This window comes from Aquila chrysaetos, chromosome 9 (assembly GCF_900496995.4).
Source record: "Aquila chrysaetos chrysaetos chromosome 9, bAquChr1.4, whole genome shotgun sequence".
Taxonomy (NCBI): domain Eukaryota; kingdom Metazoa; phylum Chordata; class Aves; order Accipitriformes; family Accipitridae; genus Aquila; species Aquila chrysaetos.
Genome location: NC_044012.1, coordinates 40,864,062 through 40,885,232, shown reverse-complemented (window position 1 = coordinate 40,885,232; position 21,171 = coordinate 40,864,062). Strand labels below are relative to the sequence as shown.

Sequence of the window (21,171 nt, the reverse complement as noted above, 5' to 3'; positions counted from 1 at the left end):
ACTTCTGCCCTCTGAAATAGATGCCTGTTCTGCTGCTCTCCCCCTTTCTCTATTAGCTCCTCTCTCCTTCACCTCTAATCACATTTTTGAATCAAGTTTTTTTGAGAACTGCAGAATATGAATTGCCAGGGGAGAGAAAAGCACAAAGTCCAGTATGGACTTTCCAAGAGACCTTTTCTTTTGGGCCATGATCAAAGGCACTGGGGGAAGTTTGTCAGTTTCTGAAGCTGATGCAGATAGAAGCATTTTCTTGATGAGAGAGGCTGCATTGCATTGATCTTTGCCATATTGCTTTGCATTTTAGTATCCAAACTGGGATCTAGCTGTCATCTGTTCCACTTGTCAATACAGCGAGCTCCTAGGTGATAAGCTATTCTCATATTTTTGAACAATATCAAAGTCCATGAAGACTGCCATGTATTTTCTTTGTGGAGCAAGGTCCCAGCTTAGCCTTCCAGCATGCCTGCCGAGGTACATTTGCCTGCTGCCCCTGTCTTTCTGGTGGCATCCCCCAACCCTGCCTTCTGACTGGGCTGGGGTTGTTCTGGGCGGCTCAGGTTGCTCTCACTGATGCCCTCCCTCATTTCCTTCTTTTTGCAGAGGCACGGCTGGGTCTCTGACAAGCAGACCATGTGAGTGCACTCTGCCCTGTAATCCAATAGGACATGTGCACTGTGCATGTTACGGGCTGGGCCCTATGTATAGCAAAGGCCTCTGTTTTCGGTCCAGAAGGCTGATTAGGAGAGACATGGTGCAAAGAGAGAGCAGTGTTGTGAGAGAGCCTTGTCCTGCTTCATTTCACGTACGATATTGCCTTTAGTTCCCTGTTGTTGGTTTGGAGGATGCACAGAGCAGCCCTCAGCCACCACAGCTCCCTGTACAGTCACTGCCTGTGTTAGTACAAGCCGTGTGAGTCCAGTCAGGCGTCACGGTGTGCTGAGCTGACAGCACAGGACTAAAAGGTTACAACATCTTCACATTTGTTTTCCCACCTCCTCGCTCCCATCCTCTGCCAGCTTTGCTGTATTGATTCCAGAGTCAGTGATTCAAGAAACTGTCGCGAGTGATGGTGAGTTATACAGTCAAGGGGGAAAAGAACTGTCTCCTAAGAAAAGATCTGAGAGGGAAAAAATCAGAAAATGCTATTTAAATTGAAGAGTGGGTCAAGAGACCTGCCAAGAGAGAGGATGGATGTCTCCTGCAGACTTGGAGAGACAATGTAGCCTCGGGATAGCTTATCAAATAGAAATTATGGAGGACAGAGTATACGAGGACAGGGGCAAATAACGTGCACTGCCTATACACATTAGAGACAATTGGTAAAGCAGTTTGAGAACTTTGGATAGAAGATTCTTTATCAGCATAAGTGTTCATCTGTGATTGTCCAATAAAGCGGTGATGCTAGGGAGGTGCAGGAGGAATACTGAGGTCTCATTTTCCCAGCTCGTGTTTGTTATGTGTGGTAGTGTGCATGTGGAGGGGTTATTCCCAATCAGTCCGGGTTGGTTTTATTACCATTTGAGTTTGTGATTTGACATTTTACTACAGGCTTGAAGATCTAGACCCTCATTTTGGATTTATATGGCATTCGTAATCTACAGGTTGCAGGTTAGATTGCATTTGTACTATATGGAATGAATTGTTCTAATAAGCTGCAGTAGACATCGTGATTAATGCATATGTTTTATTGTATGCAGCCAGCTCTTAGAGTTTGTATTTATTTGCTCTAATTAAAATTACCAGCAAATGTGTTCACTGAAAAAACATATATCAGTGAATTCTTGTGCTCTTTTTAGGTAGGATGTTTTCATTGTGCAGATGAGGAAACTGAGGTACAGGGGGATTAAACAATTTGTTCAGAGTAAATAGCTGTCAGTCCAGAGATAGAGAGCAAGGACATAATGTGAGTAGAGGGAACCAGCATATTAGTGCATATTGTGTTGGAGTATAGGTCTTGTTTGTTGCTCATGCATAAGGTAGCCAAGTAATTACATTCTGGAGTAAAATTAGGATGCACTGGTACTCCATCCTTGTGATACCACAACTTGATCTTCCTTGTGTAGCCAAGACCATGATTTTTGCTTTCCCCTGGAAGCACAGAACTGAATTTGCCATCAGGTGTGGTATCAGAGTTGTGGGTGCCAACTACATTTTGTTCCACTGTATGCACATTGCATCCCCACATAACCCCGCAGTCAAAAATACAAAACAATCTGGCTAAAATTAAAACTGCATCTTAAATCCTCTGTCTGATGTTGCCTGAAGCTTTTTGTTCAGTTTAACTTCACAAGGTCACTGAGACAGAAGAGTGCATTCTCTGAGCATGTTGGCCTGGAGCCTTTCATGCAGATGCTTTCATTTAACATTTGGGACGTTCTCCTTCTCCCTTGGTCCCTTCCTTTTTACTCCCCCATTTTCTAGATCTCTCTACTCCCCCCTTTTGAGCTCAGGATCCCTCAGATCAATACACATAGGAATAAAAGCTATGCTTTTTTATCACTTTAACATGTAATCACTAATCACAAGCTTTCTGGGCACCCAAGCTGTCAGGGGCCAGAGACTGCTGGTCTGTCTGCCAGAGCTGCCACGTATGCTGCCTGCAGCACTGCCCTCATCTTTGCTGTCATCCTGCCATGTGGAATATTTGTCTTGCAAAACCATGTGTTTGAAGCAAATTCTATTTCTGCCTCTTTCAGTGGCTTGCATTGTGATCTTGGACTACTCACTTAAGATCAAAATAATAAATTCTTGTTTCTTTGATTTTTTTTTTTTTAATAGTCAAGAACAGGAAATTTCAGTTCAGGTTAATAATGACTGTATGCTCTGAGAGACATCCGAAGTCTTGTAAGATGAGCTTCCATTAAGATATCGAAAATTGGAAGCCACTTTGGAAGATTGAAGCCAAAGTTTAAGATCTGATAAAGGGCATAAGTGTCTATGAGTCTGGTACATGCTGTCTAGAATGTACACAGAATCAGAAGTCTTGTCCTCCTGTGCAGCAAAAACCAGTGTGAGAGAAGAGCAGTGCAAAAAGGCTTTGTGTCAAGTGAGAAGCCGGCCCTAAACTTCCAGGCCTCATTTTCTCCAGCGGGAATAATTGCAAATACTTTACTCATAGATACGTGTTAAAAATTAGTAAAATGCCCAGTTGACTGTTCTTAATTAGCAAATATGGTAAAATTTATAGTTTGCAAATATATAGCAAATACATATGAGAGATTTGAGACATATATATGAGAGATTTGTAGGCAGCACACTTTTAATTTGCAGCAAGCTGCTGCAAGAAGAAAACAGCTGTTTCCAAAATAGTTACTTAAATTAAGGCAAAAACTAGAATGTTAGTTCAGATAGTTCAGGATTCTCTTTCTCTTTCCATTCCGCATTAGGGAACACAGACTGAACAGTAGGCCACATGAGTTACTGTGTAATCTGCTGTGTAAAAAAACCATATTTAATACCTCCTTAATGGGGATGTTAAGATGGATTAATTGTTCTTTGTTCTGGTCTCTGAAGATAAAGGGTAATGACTATTAATTATGTGTAATTGAAAAATTGCTCTTTCACAAAGAATCCAATAGCATTAGTGGGATTTTAACTTCTTGCCACCTATAGGGAGGCATACAACATTCCATAATGTTATGGCAAAGACTGCCATAAGCTTAAGAATGGCCTCTTACTCAGAGAGACTTACTCACCTGCCAGCCCGCACTTGAGACCAGTATTTTCAAGACAACAGATCTCAGAGCATGCTAGTGAGACAGGACTCAGTGTTTTGTTCTGTGCTGAAAGGCACTTAAACAGAAGATGCAATTTGTAAGGCTGGTTGTCATTGGTGATGCTGCAAGACTTTTCCTCAGTAAAGTTGCAGAAACCTGTGGAACAACCAAAGGTAAACCAAAGGGAAAGTATTAGAAAGAAACAAACGAACAACAATAATGACAACAACAACAACAAAACAAACCCTTGAGCTTGCCTCTCTGGGAAGGAAGCTTTTGAAAAAAAAAAACAAACCAACCCATGACTCTTTAGTAACCAGTACTTCACCTGTGGGTAAGCACAGAGAGTAGAGGTGTCTGACAAAGAATGGAGACTATGTTGAGATATTTATGTTAAGGTGAAAAAGAAAAGAATGTTATGATTTTTACAAGAGTAGAGCATGTTCAATTATGTAAGATTAGTAGATTGGTTAGCCTGAGACCTGAAATTCCTAACTGCCCCACTGACTTCTGTTGTTAATTAGAACTCCTCAAAATATTTAGGTGCATAACTTCCTTTGATTTCAGTGGGAGTTGGGCACCTTCATATGCATAAAAGTCTGGCCCTTAAGCTCTCTAGGCCTCAGTTTCACATAGGCAAAATGAGGATAACATTTTTCTACTTCAAGGGGTGCTACAAATAAATTATTGAGTTATTATGCACTTAAGTAATATAATAATTGAGATAATAGAAGCTCTTACAGCATAAACATAGCCTACCCTGAGCCAACTTCTTCACATATGAGCTGGTGTAGTGGCTACTCTGAAACAAAAATGATGAGTCTAGTGTTGCTTGTCTTGCAGATCTTTGCTCTCTGCTTTTTCTTTCCATTGAATTCCCATGTGCAGATTAAGCCAGGGTCCTGTTTTACAGTAAGGTGTATCTGCTTATGTTGCCATATACGGAACAACCCTTTCTGTATGTGGCTTTATGTTTAACTCCAGCAGCCTAGAGCAGCACCGAATCAAAGATGTCTTCCGCAGAGCACTTGTCTCCCTAATGAGGGAGGCAATGAAAAACATTTTCCAGTGCATCCATCACTCAGCAGCTGTGGTGCTGAGGAGAGAGGACAGGCACCCTGGAGCAACCTTATATAATCCGTGCCTGCTGCCTGGCTCTGGCAGGGCAGCAGCAATGCGTGCCGGCGAGGCGGGGGGCTGCGGTGGAGCTGCGCGGTGGGGGTACGGCCGGGGCTCCCCTTGGCAGCTGCAGGGTCTTGGCTTGTACTGGTGTCAGCTTGGTGCAAGAAGTATGTCAGTCACTGCCTAGTTGGGGCACACAGGTCTCAACTCTTTGCCTGACCCACTCCGACAGAGACCTCCCCACCTGTCTGTTCTTGCCTAGATCCAATTTTAGCTGCAGCATCCCACTGCCCAGCACAGTAAGTGAAAGCCCCTCAAAAGCAGAGCAGGGTGCAGTGTGTGAGTGCAGATTTGGGTGGGGAGAATCAACAGTGACTCTTTTTATGTCTGCTGTGCTGACTGGGGGTGCTCACAAAGACTAGTAAGTGCAAAGAGATTTCCAGAGGCAGTGGTTGTTATAAATTGAAGAAGACAAAAAGCACTGGAAGCATCTGACCTATTTTGGGAAGCTTGCTGGGGCCTTTTGCTTTTATTTTTTTCTTTTTTTTTTTTTCCTAAATGTGTCACCTGAGTCAAAGAGACTGTAAATATTTGTCACTTTTCCTAACTATGTGCACCATGAAGACAGAAGCAAACTAAAAAACATCTTGCTGCATTTGCTAGGCTGATTCCACCAGTTGCCCTGAGGGCATAGGGGTTTGAGCTGGCACTTGAGATGACTTCTGCCTGCTGCTGGTTGGTCCCAAGCTAAAGCTCCTGGTGATGCACATAGCAACCTTCTTGCAGTGCTTGGTGGCATCTGCCACAGTGAGATGATTTGGGGGCAGTTGACCCAGGGCATGTCCCTCAGGCCACCTCAGTAAAATTCCGTAGTGCTCATGCTGGAACTCAAGAAGTTGTTGCTATGTGACCTTCTCTGTCCCTGTTTCATACCTGTAATGCTTAAAAGATCATGTTTATCCTGCTGTAACATTAGTGACTTAATTAGAGCTGAATTTGGTCCTACTGCCTCTGAACATGAGCAGCTTCCATCAAGTCATCTAAAGGATCAGATCTGGTTTCTTCTCTCTGTCAGTACTGGTGGCATCTGGTTTCATTTTCCATCTTTCCTAAGGGAGCTCACTTTTCCCCACATTTCAGCATATGCCTGTTGTATGTCAGCACCCCGGGCTGCCTGTGTCTCTGTGCCAAGCCGAGTACCACTCTTGCAGCCAGCAAAGGTAGAGAAGATGGTGTGGAGACAGAACGTGAGACACATCAAGAATTGGTGTTGTGGGCTGTGTGTAGCTTAGAACTAGTACCTGCTTATGGGTCAAGAAACTAAGCTGGAGCCAGTTAAGTGTGGTGGTTCTTTTTCCGCTGTGTAGGATGTGTAGAGGTAGCAAGATCTTCATCCTGTAGTGTCACAGGAGCCAGTGTTTTTGCACAGCATGGCTCCTCTTTGTTGATACCATAATGGGTGCCTAAGGGACTTCTCAGGGTAAATAGCAGGGTGGGGCACTGCTGATGAAACAGCAGGGCTAGCAGAGGACACGGTACTCCCAGCATCATAACTTAACGTCCAGCACTGTCTGCATGACATCCCCATTTATTTGTAAATATGCTGACATGGGAGATTTTCTACATGTGATGGTTTGTCGCCAGGAGTTGCATTGATTCTTTTAACTTGTTCCATCTCTTCTCCTTCCCTGTCCCCACCCCAACCACTTGGCCAAAACAAAACTCCCTCAGCTTGCTTTGTGGCACACAGAGGGACAGCTATTTAAGCAGTAGTTATGAAGTTCTTTTTTGTAAGATGTAGTATTTTAAAACACCGTAAGATTATGATTTTGAGTATTTATTAGATTCCCCTAAAACATACATTGAGCTTCAGCTCTCAACATTTTTATGTATATTGCTGCATAGATAAACCTATTGCTTGAAAAAGCATACAAGCTCTCTATTATTTCTCTATTATTATGTTACTCAGTAAGAACAACATCTGTGAGTCAGATCACAGACATTAACAAAATAATTTAAAAATAATTTTATTTAATTAATTTACTTAAATTATACATACTTGAGCTCTTTTATTTTGGAGACTTGCAGGGTGCAGGTGTTTCTCTGTAAGCATGGGGGCAAGCAACTTCATTAGTCTTTTAATAGTCTCTTAGTAGCAGAGGCTGATGGTGTCACCTTATATTGAAGCTCATTTTTCAATAAAAATGAAGCAGTTTATAACATGGATACAGAGCTCCTGCTCCCATTCACATTCCCTCCTACTCTACCCCGTATTCTGTAACAGAAGGATACCACAGTGACAAACACAGAAAATTGAAAGACACATACTAAATCTCAAGTTTAGTTCTTCAGTGTCTTTCACACATTATAGCTTTATAGAGGAAGGTGACGTTTAGAGGACAGGGTATAAGTAACTTTAGATTAAGTAGTGGACGTAAGGACTTCATATCCAAGCAGACTGTCTTTCTGGCTGTCAGTGCCGTGTAACCATGTCACTGATATCCAGTCTGATGTTTTCTTTATTATTATTCATAAGCTCCCATGCTGAACAGCAATCAAACTCTTCAGGCTGTGCCATCTTGGGAATTATCACACTTGCAGGGCGGTTGAAGTCACTTCGCCTTGAGTCTTCTGTGTCTGAAAAGTGCCCAAGGCTAATCACTGTGAAATGTGATGCCTGTCATGTCTTCTTGTTCAAGTATATGCGGCAGGCCTGTCATTCACTAAAAGCCTTAACATCTGTTATTACATGGTAATCCTCACGCATCAGGCTTCCAAATAAGAAACTGGTGGAGCCCAGCAAGGTATGGCTCAGCTTTAGTTTGCATAATTCCCAGAATGCAAGGCAACTTGCTCTCCCTTGTGAAATCATTAATAAGCAATAAGAATATTATATAAGCTGGCATCTTTTTTTAAACCATGATAATTTCAAATGCTATTATAATTAGGACGAAGATGAGAGTTTGAGCTGGGGGAGGGAACAGACAAAGGATTAAGCTGATCTCCACCATGACGTTAGAAGGTGGCTTTGTCTGTTATATCCTAGTTTGGACAATAATGGATACACTTTAGGCACATGAAGAGGCAAATAGACAATTAATTTAAAAGTATTAATCCTTTTCATCCTGAAATGTTATCTCTTGGCATAAATAGGATCACAGCTTTCCAGTCCACTTATATTCTGACTAACTGACCCTGTAGAAAAAGCCTGAAAAGCAATATATGTTTGTGTTTTATCCTGATGACTATCCACTCCATAGTGGGTCGCATAAAGTGGACAAAAATATTATGTTGCTGAGAATATCTTTATTTAAGCCAGAGTGACTGCTAGCTGATTGCGACTACAGCACTATCACATCGCAAGAGATGTGGCCTCTTGGGTAGCGGGTCCCAAGCCCTGATGGATCAGATGTGATATTTTCATGAAGAAAAGTTTAGTGTCTGGATCGAGCAGGCAGGATTTGCTGGAGAAGGAAAACCAGGTGAAAGTATGGTTTATAGATATAACTAATAGGGCCGCTTTCTTTGGAAAAGGGAAGATTTAAAAAGTCACTTGTCAAAATCATTTTCCCTCTAACGCTGCAGCAGCCCTCAGATCTGAGCATGTTCCTGATGTTCCCCCTCACTCACATGCACGAACACGGGGAGGCAGGCGGGAGGAGGCAGCTGCACTGACACACTATGGGGTTTGCAAGAACACGATAGCAATTTAGCAGAATGATTAAAAGATTGCAAACATTTATTAATAGCTTTGCTGCTGCAGCAGCTCTGCCGGAGAAGCCTTGCTTCCTCAGGGATGCTCTTACCTCCTGCCCGTTCCCTTCCAGAGCTCTAGAAATGGAAAAGTCAGGTTTGGACTCAGTTTCAGTTTAAAGCCACAGCTACACACAGTACTGCAGACCACTTTATCCCACTACCTGGATGAGAGGACGGGGGGAACTTCAGTGTGAGAAAGAAACAAGAGAAGGTACACAGAGCAAAAAGAAAGGATTTTTTCTTTTCAGCTATTGCTTGGCCTTTCTTTTCTTCCCTGTGTTCCTCTCCCTTTCTCTCATTGCTCTTCTTTACCCACTGCTTCTCCTCTCCCTTGGGACAGAGCAACTTTTGTTCAGTGCGTTGGCACTAGATTCAGATGTGGGTCTGCAGTGTCTTTTTGATACTGTATAACAAAATCAGTGAAGGACAAGTATAAAAGCAGTATTGGAGAAGATCTGCTGAAAGTTCTGCAGAGCAAATTTCCTAACACGAGCACAATCAGTTCTTTTGCAGTTCTCATGACTCTGTCATTGTCTCCTCAGATTTTTTACCTTTAATGTTGAGGAAAGGGAGGAAGTGAAGGTGCAATACAAAAAAAAAAAAAAAAAAAAGAAAAAGAAAGGAAAGGGCAGTTGGCTGAACAAGAAATCACCTTATACTTCATGGCTGATCCTGCTGAACAGCAGTAAACACAGTAAATGAGATTGGCAATTCTGATGTTTGAGTGCACAGTGTCTGAGACATTTTTATCCCATAGACCAGATGATGGTGACTGACTGATATAAGTTTGCAACAGGAGGATATTTATCCGACACATATGGTGACCTCCTCCATATTCCTATCCACAGTGGAATAATAACTTCTTTCACCTTTTTTTTAAACTGGGTCCTAAGTGAAACTAAAATGTCTGGACAGCCTAAAAGGAATAAATTTTTTCTGCTAAGCAATGATGATAGCAGATATGACTACTTGTGTCCCCATCATTATCTAAAATCCTGCTTGTAGCTGGGTAGGATAACAGTGCACCTCAACCATGGCTTTCCCTGTACAGCATAGCCGAGTGACTGGATGTGCCATTGGGCATCAGCAGCTGACTGCCTGTGCTTGACTTTTTAGTTCCATCAGGAGAATTTTTCTTCTATTCATACACACAATTTAATCATGCCACTTGGCAATTTAAGAAAAACCTCATTGCATAATCACTACATCCCTGCTTAATGCAGTAGAATAGGCAGAAGGGAAAGTGAGATGGATACAGTGGATCAGAAAGGAGAAAAAATATGGTGGTGCAAGGATGCAGGAAAGAAAATAGAGTTGAACTATGAGTCCTACATTATTTTGACCTGAATCTGCTTTGGGTTGATTTGGCTTTTTTTGAACTGTTTCCCCTATTCCTTGAAGTTTTGGGTTAAAATATTTCCTTTGTCAGTTCTCAAGTGCAGTGTCCAATTTGGAACTTGACTAGCATGAATTTTTGTCTCTTGCAAGGGGATGTTGCTTATGAAAAACATCTGATTATCTCTGTTCACTTCTGTACACCATGCTTTTCTTAGGATGACCTGGGAAACTACACAACCTGAGAGATAAGTGTAAGCCCCACAGAAAACTTCCTCCCTTGGGATGTTTAAGGAAGATCTGTATAAATTTCTGGAGAGCTTGGCAGGCAGCCTTTAGGGCCTTAAAAAGGCCTGCTTTTCTAGGGAATGAGTATAATACTTTGAATAATCCTAGTCTAAAAAACAAAGAACCCACATGCAATTGTAGTTGATACCATGGATGCATTTGGGCTAATTGCTTCTTCACTTTTTGTCTTTAGGAGCTGGAATTCCCTGTGCTCAGAGTAGCCGAAGAATGCCATAGATGAGGATGAAACAGACCTGGACATTGGAGAGGTACCTGGTCTCAGGTGAGAAAGGATGTAGACAGGATCTTGGAAACACCAGTTCAACAGAAGGAACTACTTTCAGAGATACCGTCTGTCTCTCATTTCTTGTCTGATGATTGCAAATGGCCGGCCTTTCCAGGCAGTAGTAGCTATATAGCTTCAGCTGCTCTGTCAAAGTTCTCATCCTTTCCTGGCAGTAGCTATTTCATTTGCATTGGTTTCAGTATCTTTAATTTCCACGTTCGCTGTGTGCGTTAACAAGAGGATGCCTTACAGTCTTGGGACAATTAGGACACCTTTTGGTGGAATTGTTTTGTTGTTTGTTTTTTTTTTCTCATTGAGATGGTTTAACCCCAGCCAGCAACTAAGCGCCACGCAGCCGCTCACTCACTTCCCCCCCCTCCACCCAGTACAATGGGGGAGAAAATCAGGAAAAGAACTAAAACTCGTGGGTTGAGATAAGAACGGTTTAATAGAACAGAAAAGAAGAAACTAATAATGATAATGATAACACTAATAAAATGACAACAGTAATAATAAAAGGATTGGAATGTACAAATGATGCGCAGTGCAATTGCTCACCGCCCGCCGATCGACTCCCAGTTAGTCCCCGAGCGGTGATCCCCACACTCCCCCTTCCCCCAGTTTATATACTAGGCCTGACGTCACATGGTATGGAATACCTCCTTGGCCACTTTGGGTTAGCCGCCCTGGCTGTGTCCCCTCCCTTGTGCCCCTCCAGCCTTCTTGCTGGCTGAGCATCAGAAGCTGAAAAATCCTTGACTTTAGACTAAAGTTGACTTAGCAACAACTGAAAACATCAGTGTTATCAACATTCTTCTCATACCTAGCTCAAAAACATAGCACTATACCAGCTACTAGGAAGACAATTAACTCTATCCCAAGTAAACCAGGACACTCATGTCCCGAAAGGCTGTTTTGGGATGTGTTGGCCTTTACAAATATTTAAAGAAAGAAATTGTATTTTTTCAGTATTTCCCCTGCTCCCATCAGAACCACAACCCTCACTAAGGCTCCTGCCTCCCATATACCTCATTGTCTTTCTACTAGCTATTTTCTTGCTCATTAATAAAAAAATATAATGTACTTCTTAAATATGGGAACCACTACCCTCTGACTACACCATTAGTATTCCCTCCCATTGTTAGGACAGATCCTCCCTCTGGGTACGCTGGGCATATCTCTTGAAGTAATCGGAATTGTATCTTTGCAAATGAGCAAAGAATTTGCTTTGTTAAGTATTGAGCTATCTCTCTATGTCATATATCTTGTAGTGGCTGCTATGTCTGTATCCAAGTGGCAAGTAACAGGACTACAGCCACGGTTAAAATAACCTGCATTGAGATTCAAATACAACAAAGGACCAAAGTGTTAAGTTTCTCAGTTGATAAATGCATTTATTAGTGAGAGTAAAAAATCCTAGACTGCTAAGAAATTATTGAAATTCCAGGAGTTCACCTATTCTATCCTTCTCCCATCATTAAAGGAAGATAGAGGTTTGACATTGTTACCAAGGGATTGACCTTTGCAATTTTCTTTCTTAGCCTGGTACAATACAGGAGCTTGTGACAGCACTCAGGTACAGCCCACATACATCCTTGAGACACAATTAGTCTGCGGTTGTACAAACTTTGTAAAGCTTGGATTCCACAGGGAGGCTAAGGAATATACGGATCAATAGCAATGTGGCTAGATCTTTTCTAATGGCAAAATTTAGAGATGAGAGAAAAGATGGTGATAAGCCTGTCCCTTCTGCACAGTGAAAAGTAAGGAGGTGAGGATCTTCTGTTGTTACTTACTGATAGGGGAACATCACAAGAGAAAACTGGTATTCTTCTTTGTATCTTTGTTAGGAGACAGAGAAGAGGTAATAATGAGGAAAGGGAGGAGAGGTTAGAGGTGATAGCAGAAAGGAGAATTGTCCTTTTATGGGTGCCAGGTACTAGTAAATAACTTTCTAAGTGCTGAGAAGAAGGTACAAAACAGGACAGGGGTCTTTTCAAGGTTTAGGTTCTTCTATGGAGTAAGTCCCTTCTGTTTAGAAAAAGAAAATCATCAAGGATAAAATACTCCCAGACAACATGAATATAGAAATGATGAAGCTGCACATGATGAACTTATAAAATTCTGAAGTAGGTCGGTTTTAAAACTCTACCAGAACAAAGTCATTAACTTTTAACAGAATGTACTTTGTTGGTTTGATGATGAATTAAAAACTGGAGGGAAAATGAAAAGGCAGCTCATGTAAAACTGCATCATCCTCTGCCTCCATTGAGACAATACTGTATCACCTCTGCTGGTAGCAAAAAATTTGCCAGGCTTTGTCATCATTTTACATCACAGCATGACCCAAAAGCAAACATACCCTCTGCCGTCACACGGTACACTGCCAGGGATCACTTGCAGAACTACAGTGGCCATATAGCTGGGGAATGTTGCTCTTGTCAGCACTACTGAACGCTGACAAACCAAGGGAATTGAAATATATTGCTCTATTTATTCTGTTTGTGTGGATCTTCATCAGCCTTACCAGTTTTCAGTTCCAATAACAGCTATGTGAATTTTATTTTTCAAGATTCTACTTGCAAAGATTTAGCTGCAACTGAACTGTAAGATATTCCTGATTGCCTGTCCTGTTGTCCAGAGCTTGCTTTCTCACACAATGCTTGAGTGAGCCATGGGTCACAGCCATTAGACTTAGTTTATGGAAAACATACCAGAATCACTTTGATCACATTATCTTAAGCTCTCAGTTTGAAAGAAATGTAGCACTAGGAGATTTCCTCACTTCCTATCTCCAAATCTTGCTTTTTTTTATAACAGTAATACTGGCTTCCAGACCCTGCTTGTGTTCTTCTTCGGCACTGACTTTGTATTTCCTTCCCTACCTGATGCTCTTTTCCTTCCTTTTAACCCAGTATTGGTTTAAATTATTTCCCGCACCATAAGTACTCACTCCCAACCCCTCCAATCTCTGCTAATCACAGCAAATTGGTATGTTTATCTTGGCTAGGACTTGCACTTTACTTACTTACATAGGTATTTATCCAGAAGTTCAAGAAGCATCTATCTTTATTGCCTTAGGCTTGAGAAAGGCCATGTTTCAGGAGAGCTCCATTTGCCTCTGAATAAAGCCTACATGAACAAAACAAATAATCGCTAGAATTTCTTTACTCTGGTCACCTGATGTCCTATGCAAGTTCAGGAAATCACACTGGGGAATACTCTGCTTTCCTGCAACAGGACTAGAAGAGATACAGCTGTCTATCAGCTCCATGCATTGTCTTGTTTAGAAGAGGATGTGGGTCCTGGGTGAATTGCTCTCACAATGGAATAAGCAAATCTGTCTGACTTTTCTTATTAAAATTCTCATGTTCTTTCCTCATAGGAAATACAGAGGTGTGCCTACTAGCACCCCTCACCTAGAGGTGAGGGTTTGTCAGCTCACCTACTTGTTACTGTGTCCGTCCACTGAACAATGTCACCAAATCTTGGTAAGGAGAAGTTCTTTGTAAGCAGAATGAGAGGTTCACTTTTAGAGATCTGCTCAATCATTTCCATAACAAACCAATTAATGGGTTAGAAGCTCCTGTTGAAAACCAGGGTGGCATGGATAATGGTGTGGACAGAGGGGGCTGAAGTGCCAGTGTTGGTTTCTAAGCGCTCTGATGGATTTTACATTATTCTTATTCACAAAGTGATGTGGCTTTCGGGTGCTGATGAGTAATGAGTAGAGCTAGTTTGTTTAGTGTCCCTGTCCCCCAAGGCCACTGCCCTTTGAGAGAGAACAGTGTGTACCACTGCTTTTGGCAGCCACGCTCCCAACCTGACGCAGTTGATTTGGGGGGGCCATGGAGCCAGCAGAGATGACTCATTCCGCCTCAGTGGCTCATTGAGGAGCTGCAGGGAGAAGCTATTTATAACCAGACCTTTCAGGTTCAGTGCAGCAGCATCTTCAGCGGGAGGGGGGGGACAGGAATGGGGATGGCACATACAACTTCTCAGATGCAGATCAACTGCCATTCCAACATTGTCCCTAGAGCCACATAGCCACCAGCTGACTTCAGCCAGTCCTTTTTCCCAAGCCTTTTGCTCAGCTGTCTGGGTGCTCTCGTCCTGGTGTAAGATTCTGCTGATAACTCATCAGCTCCTCAAAGAGCAGGGAGACAACTGTGAATGTCATCAGTGTGAACAAAACACAAACTCCTTCTACTGTAGCTGCTAAGCTGACTCTTGCCGATTCTTTCTGACCTATGACCATAGAATTATCATCTTATCTTTTCTTTGTCTCTGTCCCTGTTTATCCCTGGCTTGCCATTAAGATGAGCTTTTTTCATGGGCGTTTTCAAACAGTCTTTTTGCTGCCAGCAAATCTCATTTAAACCTCCTGAGGTTTCTTTTATATACAAGCTAACACTATAATTTATAAAACTGTAGTTGTTTTTCCCATCTTGCCATGGACTCATTTCATCTTCAGGTGCTTCCATGACTCCATATGTGAAACAGAGATAATGATACCCCCTGGGTTAAGCACAGTGTGATCTACAGCTATGAAACACCACCTAAGTAGTAGTATTATTACCAGAGAGAGTCACAGAACAATAGGAAAGCATATTACACAACAGTAGAGGACAGCGTGTGTTAAAGAAAATATTTACTATGAACACATACGTCTTTGTATCTAGGTAACTGTGGCCTTTATCTTGAAGCATATTAGCATACATTAAAATTATTGAATTTTATGTTAAACTAAACTTCTTCAAGTTGTCTGTTCTCTTAACTGGCTTTTGAATTCAAAGCCACATGGCACCAGGGATTCACACTGTTGCATGAGTGCTTACCTTGTTCTTGTTCTACCTCTGCCCTATTCTTAAACCAATGTGTGTGTCTGGAACTGGGCTGCGGTTAGATGGCTCCTTGGCTCCTGTCATTCTGTTCATTCTTCCCATAGCTTAAATGCTGCCTGTTTGGCTCTTCATCTTCTCTTTTTCTTCTCTCTACTTCTTTTTTCCTACCCCTTCTTCACTAAGTAGACAATTGGCTCTGCAGTATATCACTGGTGTACTGTTTGATGAGTATAAAGTCTCAGCACATTGTTAAGGCCATTTGGTAGATCTGTAGGTTTCTCTGGTGTTCTCTCTTTTGGCTCTCCTGCATCACTGTGCTGTGGACCCAGAGGCATACTGGCCTTTTTTACAGTGGCTTGTATTTATTATCTTCATACAGAAGCTGTACTATAAATAATTCTTGCCTTCAGTTTTGGCAGCCAACTAAAGGGGAAGTCTACTCTGCATAAACCAAAGAGTGCTGTGATGATAATTTCTTTCTTGAAGCCTCATTATGAGACTGAAGAGATTTGTGAATGTGAGACATACCTTATATGCTTCAGCTCATAATCTGGGCTGGAAGTGGCCTCTGCACAGTAGCCCCAGCTCTCCCTAGCTGCCACATTATTTTCCTGAATCTCAGTTTCGTTTTGGAAAAAGTAGGCCTCTGGCTCTTACAGTTGCAAATAAGCCTCTGAAACATCAACAAAATGTAGCTGGTGCAGAGATATTTGTATTGGTATTGAGAGAAACAGACCATATTTCAGGGACATGGAGTGTCATGTTTATTTTTTTGAGTGGTAAACTAAGATGTGCAGTGATTATAACTATGTCAGCTTTGCTCCATGTCTCTTTCTTCAGCAAATTTTACACAGTAGATAAAATGGTTCTTAGAGCTGTTGGTTTATCCTTTCAGCAGCTGCCTTGTCTTCCCTTTGGCACCTTGGCCACCCGTGAGCACAGTGTATGTAGTGCAGCTGGTTCCCCTGCGTGTCTTACCACCTCCCCTTTACTTGAGGCTTGCGACATTCTTGAGCAGACCCCTGGAAAGGGATCCCAAGGATGGGTGCTATGGCCAGAGAGCGCACAAGGAGGTGTGTCCAGGTTTGGCTCCAGGAACCCAGAACTGAGAGGGCTGGGAGGGGAAACCAAGAGTATGCATACATGTCAGAGACCGAAAGGATTTACCTCCCTGCATTTCCAATTGCTTGTTTTCTATCTGGGGAAAATCCCTTTTGACAGCCCAGGCGGTGAGCTTCTAATTCCTGTCTCCGGCTCATTTTTCACTTCAATCCCTCAGCGAACGGATTTTAATGCTTGATGGATTCAAACAAAATTATTTCCGTTCCTGTGGCTTTGCAAAAGCCTCTAGGGTGTGTGTGTGTGTGTGCACGCAGGGGAGGAGGGATGGGGCTTGTTTTCTTTACACTCCAGTAAGCCTCCTCTCCAAGGGAAACATATTTCATTTATTCATTTAGGGCTTTCTTGCTGATGATTCCTCCCATGCTGTCCTCCTGGCTCTTGGGTCACAGGAGGACCCGTAAAAGATTTGCTGTTCTGAGGGGTACAGGATGCAATGTTCCAGATCAGCATTTCTGCTGGAAGTGGGGATTCAAATAATGTGACCAGACTGTGCTTCCAGGAATAGCACTGGATTGGGGGGAATAACTGTGGGAAAACTTTCATATTCCCCAGCTCTAGCTGCGAGTGAGACAACACCACAGGCTGAGAGACAGGTTTAGTGACTGAAGCGTTGTCTGGGTAATCAGCAGTCTTTAGCATTGACATCTTGTTTGAACATGTGTACAATTCACCATGCTGCTATTGTAATGGACAACTATTGCTTTTTATTACAATTTCCAGCCTCTCCTGCCAGCGGAAATCACTGTAGGGAACCATGCAAGGGCTCTGCTTGCATAACATTCAGTAATCAGTCAGAATTTCAGCTGCTCAGCCACCATGTGTTTCTGCTGGGCTTCTTCCACAGAATTCCTGTGCCTGGGAGGCTAAACTACTTAACTGCTCAATATCTCACCCTTCTATCCAAGCCAAATCATCATCACAACAAAAATGAACAAAGAAATCGTTGTGTGATACGTGGCGCTAATAAAGACTTATAACCAGCATGCTAAAGATCCTCATTATTCTCTGAAGGATTTAGAATGTAGCATGAAGTTGATGATGTCTCTTGATGTATAAAACTACTGTTGTTAGGGTGTGCTAAGCCCACTTGGTGATACCATATCTAGATTAAGTTGTTTCAACTTATTATAATTGCTACCAAGCTGTCACTTGCTCAGGCAAGGAAAAAATATTGTTCCTGGAGTTGGAAATGTGTTGTGTGTTCCTCTTCACCATATGCCTGTCTTCTAGGACAACCTCCTATGTCCACAGCCTCCTGTGAATATTTGTTTAGAACAATTGATTTTCATCATAAATGTGTATTGTGTCAGCCTTATAAAGCTAGTGAATCCAGGGACTATCAGGTGTAGCCTGCGAGTTTGTTCCGTTTTATCTATCTCTTCATATTATTTCAAAACACCAGTTCCTCTAACTTCAGCTTTTTTCAGTATAAGTATTCTAATTCTCATTTTTTGTTTTGTTAAATACATTGTCTGCAGGTGAGAAGCCTTATTTTATTAGTGTGGTTTTCTAACATGTTGCATCAGACACTATTAGCTTGCATTATAAATACTCAAAATTATACATAAAGCATACCTTGAAGTTTTAGTTGTAAATACAGTAATAGCATTTCAGGAATTATTTACTTTATCTAGTTAATATATTCTTGCTTGTTTCAACCTTGTCAATAATCCCCAAGCTTTTGAGCCACAGACAGTAAATGGAAGTGTTAATGAACTTGGGATCTTCATTAATAAAATCATGCTAAGTCTGTTACGTAGAAAAGGCCGATAATTTATGAACCAGTAGATACTGACTAACCTGAAAGCTTCAGCTAATTGTTACAGCAATGGTATAGGTAAGTCCCCTTTTACATGTCTTTAGATTGTAAAAAATAAATCTAATTGACATTTTCCAAAGGATCAATAAGAAATTGAATTAAATGTGAGTAAAGAGGGAGTTCTTAAATTTCTATCTTGTCTTTCTGATGGAAAATGTGGAGATTTTACTGCAGAAGTAACTGATTCATTAACCTTGTGCTTTGTCACCACAGAAAGGAAGTAGACAAATATTTGGAAAATGTGTGTTTTAAATACTCTCTTGTTTCAGCCAATGTTCTGGATTGCTTGTGTGGTATTAATAATGTTTATTAATATTTTGGTTTAACATTTTCCTAAGTCACCAGTGTTCCTTTTGCCAAAGGCATGAGTTGTGAATCCAGCTGGATACCCGGGGATTGGATTTACTTGCTGCAGATCAAATTATCTAATATTAAATACATATTAGCATCTGACTGCACCAGTTTTATCAACAGCATTTGCCAATAACTGATAACTTATTTTAATACTTGTTTCCACCACATTGTTAGACTGAGGATAATGGAAATGAGCATTTATCTATAGTGACAGAATACTGTGTCAGTACCACTGAGAAAGAATCATGTTGGGTTTTTTCTTTCATTTGCTGTCTCTTTTACTTAGTTGGCAACTCTGAGACCAATAAGCCTTTCCTGCATTGGAAAGTCTTAGAGATATGGGTGGCGTCTTTCAGCTGGAAAATCAGTATCAAGCTTTTCTTTGCATTCCATGTTGTACCAACCTTCCTATGTGTGCTGCCATTTGCTCAAGTCTAGGGCTTGCTGTGCCTTTGCACAGTGAAAATACTCTTAGGCACTACCCTTAAATGTTTTTCAGTCTCCTATTTACTCATATATCCAGTCTCTATAATCCTTTAATGGTGACAGGCTTATCAGTGTAATCTCTGAATTTTACCTGGATATCCCTTGCTCTCTCTGTTGTGTTTTTTTTTTTATTGCACATAAGACTGCTTCTAGCATTGTACTCACTTGTGTGCCATTGTCCAATTTAATAAATGTTTAATTTCCTTTCAAGCTCATAGCATATTCATTTATCACCGCAACACTGAGGTTTCCTTCTATGAACAGTTTACCTGAGGTAGCAATGCATGATCTTGTCTGTGTCATGCAAGCTCTGCTGCTGCTTGCAGGATTTGCGAAGCTGATCTGTGACATTTCTTGCATCTTCTCCCATATGCCAAATATTTTCTCGGTCCATCCTGGTTGTCATAGTGCGTATCTGATTCTAAATGATTTTATCTTTGAGCTTAATATGCTTTTCTCTCTCAGATATCTTGCATGGTGTATTTTGTGTTTTCATTGTGTTTAGATCTGACTTGCACTTAATTCTGGACTGGATGTTTGCCATAGGTTGGTTCTTTGACCTTCTATCAGTCTTGAAAATTTTGAGGGAAAACCAATTCCCTAATAAGAGGACAGAGCATAATTTGAATTTTTAGCAAAAATCTCAGGAGACACACCCCTGAGTAATCTCTGAAAAGGTAAGAATCAGCCAGGTACATGCATTTCTTCAGTTCCACTTTCCTTTTTTATATTTGCCCCCAAAATTTAATGTAGAGATGTTTTTTTATGTGAAGTGCAATATCTCACAATGTATACAGATTTCTAAGGGGTTTTCACTGCCAGAATTGACTGGAACCTCTTAAACATTTCAAATGCATCAAAATTGAGTATTAAGAAAAATAAAGCTTCTGACTGTCTTCCTTTTTACTGGCATACATGGCTTTTAGATAAACATGGATTTCTAGCACATACACATGCAATTTAGTATTTTCCCAATTGCCTTCTGTATTTCCAGACTTTCAGCTCTTCTGGGCATCTTGGTAGCTTCTTCTTTTCCATTCAAGTTACACTCTTTGGCATCTTTTTACTCCTGATACCATATGGCATTCCTTAATCCCTCTGCACCCAAACTGCTTTAAAAGTTATTCCTTATTAATGACATATTTCCAGCTGTCTCTACTTAACAGAATGAAGGCTTTTGCCGTGTCCCTGTTCCTGAGCCTGGGCAACTGAACCACTTACAGTTACAATTGCCAGGGCTATGGCTTGGGAGGGAACATGCTCCAGGCACAGTCCCTGCAGTAGAAGGCATGGTGTGGGAATGGTGCATTGGCAGGATGTTTTTCCAAAAGGAGGCTACCTCATAATTAAGAAGTATATTCGATACTATTTGCCTGATTACAGTGTATTACAAAATGATATTTCTGTAGAATCAGAGTAATTGTTCCCACAAGAATTACAGGGAAATGGCCTGGGCTCTTAAAGGAAACACCCTTTAGGGCACTTCCTTGAAGAGATTGTTTTTGAAAAAAAGAATCAATCTCCAGAAAAGAACTCTAATAAAACCCAGTTTGTTTACGTAGCATTGAGCCCTGTTAGCTTTCTTGCTCATTCCTCTTGGCCAGCGCACAGGTGTAAGGAGCTGATGTCGCTGCTGAATCACAAATGCACCAAGTGTGAATTCTGTTCTCGCATGCTCTTCCCAGGAAAGCCAGTATAGCCGCAGGGGTGTAAATGAGCAGAGGCTTTTCCCCTCTTGTAGGGACACCTGCTGTCAGAGTGCACATTGCTGAGCAAGAGAAGCTCTAGACCACACACCTAGTTTCTTGCCTTTTGCTGCTGTGGATTGCAATCTCTGCACGAGTTGTCATTGCTGCTATTATTATTATTGTTATCATTTATTATTACGTGACGCTGCAGATCTGTTCCCCTCCCTCCAAGATGCTGTTTCTGTCAGAGCCTTTTCTGCCTTTGATCACGCCAAGAAGATGGCTTTGACATTGTACGTATTTGCCTAGCCCACTGCAAAGTCCTAATCCTTCTAATAGCTGGAGGTTTTCAGTT

The 21,171-nt window shown here is 41.5% G+C and overlaps 1 long non-coding RNA gene across 1 annotated transcript; it reads left to right on the top strand.

Annotated features, from left to right (window-relative positions):
- The first annotated feature begins 616 nt into the window (after positions 1 to 616).
- On the top strand, positions 617 to 19,338 carry LOC115345460. The gene is made up of 3 exons (XR_003924840.2): positions 617 to 1,069; positions 10,411 to 10,500; positions 16,805 to 19,338. It is a non-coding gene; the product is annotated as an uncharacterized LOC115345460 (long non-coding RNA).
- The last annotated feature ends 1,833 nt before the right edge of the window (positions 19,339 to 21,171 follow it).